Source organism: Camelus dromedarius, chromosome X (assembly GCF_036321535.1).
Source record: "Camelus dromedarius isolate mCamDro1 chromosome X, mCamDro1.pat, whole genome shotgun sequence".
NCBI classification, from domain to species: Eukaryota; Metazoa; Chordata; class Mammalia; order Artiodactyla; family Camelidae; genus Camelus; species Camelus dromedarius.
The window spans coordinates 75,354,635-75,356,979 of NC_087472.1; positions in this window are offsets into that span (position 1 = coordinate 75,354,635).

Here is a 2,345-nt window from a genome sequence, read left to right on the forward strand (position 1 = left end):
GGTGGAGGCTTGTGTGACTACATATTTTAAAACGTGCCCCTCCTGAACTGCATAGTATGGGAAGTCCCAGGTCAAATGAATGACAAGCCAAAGAAAAGAACGTCCGTCCCAGTCACAGTGAGGAACGGCCCAGAGAGGCAGTGAATGGCAGGCAGAGGGGAGATCGCTCAGACAAGGAAGGTGTGCCAGGAAATAAAGGGAGCACCAAGGACAGGAGGATTCACCCCATCACACGTGGGCTCATGGGAGCACACTCTGCACCAACAGCCTCTTCAGGGAGAGGGATGGCTGGAGTTCAGGAACAGAGTTTTCTGGAGCTGCTTGTGGTTCCTGCTGTGGCGGAGGTGAGATCCCAGGGGTCTCGCTCCGGAGGGAGGAATGTGCACGGTGGCTGGGTCTTGAGGAAGCTGGAGCAGGCAGGGGGCTAGGTGACCCTGCAGCTGAGACTGTGGGGTGGACAGCCTTGCCCAGGGTGGGATGGACGATGAGACCCAGATGCAGAGAGGGTCAGCAGATGCCAGCAGAGTGGCTGAGGCTGAGTCAGCCAGGGAGCACGGGCTCCCCACCAAGAGCAGAGAGACAGGAGTGCAACTTTGCCCAGCCTCCCCCATGGGCGGTGCAGGTCAGCATCACCATCTGGACCCAGGAGACGAGAGTCATCCTTCCCTCAGGGACCCCCGAGGCCACTGTGAGCAACATAGGTATCCCCCTTGCACGTCACTGCCAGACTTATGACACATACCCCTTGCCCATCATGGAAGAAGTGGTGTGGAGGTGGGTTGGAAACGGGAGACCGAGTTATTCACCCAAACAGACTGAGCATTTGTGTTATGTGGACCATTCACGTGACTGCATCCGACCACACTTACCAGATTAGGAGTAAATTCTAACCTAGGGTTTTCTTTGCCCTTACTAACCAGTTTGGAGGGTGGGCATTCGTGATGAAGCTCAGGTCAGTCAGGGAGAATAAATAAACCAGAGCGCCCGTGTGGTCTGAGTAACATGAGTGAGCCTGTGCTGCCAGCATCCCATCCCGACCGGCTCCTGCTCTGACCATGGGTCACAGAGTCTGGAGTGGGGCCCAGAGGGAGATGATGGCAATCTGCCTGCAACTCCACTGCTGCTTTGAAACCACTCCCCACCCCCATCCCACCCCCCGCCACCCTCAACTTGAAGAAACACCTGTGAGGCTCATCCCAACTCTCCACTCTCATCTATTCAACAGTCCTCAGAGTTGTGAGGAATTTCTGGAACCTGCATCCTGGTTTTCCCCCTCTTTGGGGGGACAGACTATTACAAACCCCGAAAGCACTTCTGCTTCTACTACCCTCTGCTTCTTTTGTTCCTCTCAAGCCAAGCCTCTTGAAGTGTAGACGCCAGTAGCATCCTTGCTTGGTTACCTCTTGTTTCCTGCTCAGTGTCCTCCCATCCGTGGACATCCCCTGCCTAACGTCTCCAAAGAGCTCCATTTGTCAAGCCGTCGTATCCAGTGCCGTCTTGGCCACAGTGACATTCCTTTTTCAAAATTCTTCCCTTTGTCAGAATCTGTGACAGGAGTCCATCCTGGTTTTCCTCCTACCTCTCAGTCCACGACTTCTAAGTCTCCTTGTTGGTCCATTTGCTTTGATCTCCTCCTACATCTGGGTTGTTTCCCCCTGGCTTCCAACCCCTGCCCTCCTCTTCTCCTCTACACGATCCCTGGGTGGCCAGTTCCCCCCGCCCCCGAGCTTTTACCCACCTGGCTTGTTTTCATCTCTATCCCCTTGTATGCTTTCATCTCTATCCCCTTTCCCATTATCAGGTCTACCAAAGTAGGTTTAACTGGGCCCCAGAGTCCCCGGAGGCAGAGACTTAAGGGGTATCTGCACTCGGATCTGCCACAAGCCCTGCGAATCTGCTGGTGCCCCAACCAGTGTTTCTCCTCTCATGGATGGACACGGTCACCCACCCAGATCCCTAAACCAAACTCCCGGGATGCTGCTGGGTGTGATCGGCATCAGGCCACGACTGCCGTGGGCCGGCTCTGGAAAAGGCTAAACCACGATCTTCACGTTGCCACGGATGGGGGTGAGTTTCCTTGTGAGGCCTTGTTCTTGGAAGACACACTGAATGAGCCCTGAGCACCGGCCCAGGCCCTGCTTTGGGTGCGCGCCTCAACAGGCTCTCTGAGGAGGGAACCTGGGCTTGTAACATGCCCGAGAGAGTGAAAGCCTTGCGCTTTGCAAGAACTCGACACACAATGTGTAACCCCGGTGAGTCAGGACGCAGCAGTGTAAGCCCACCATCTGGGAACGTGCAGATGAGGATGCGGAAGAGACCCCTGAGAGAACGCAGCGCTCGACTGT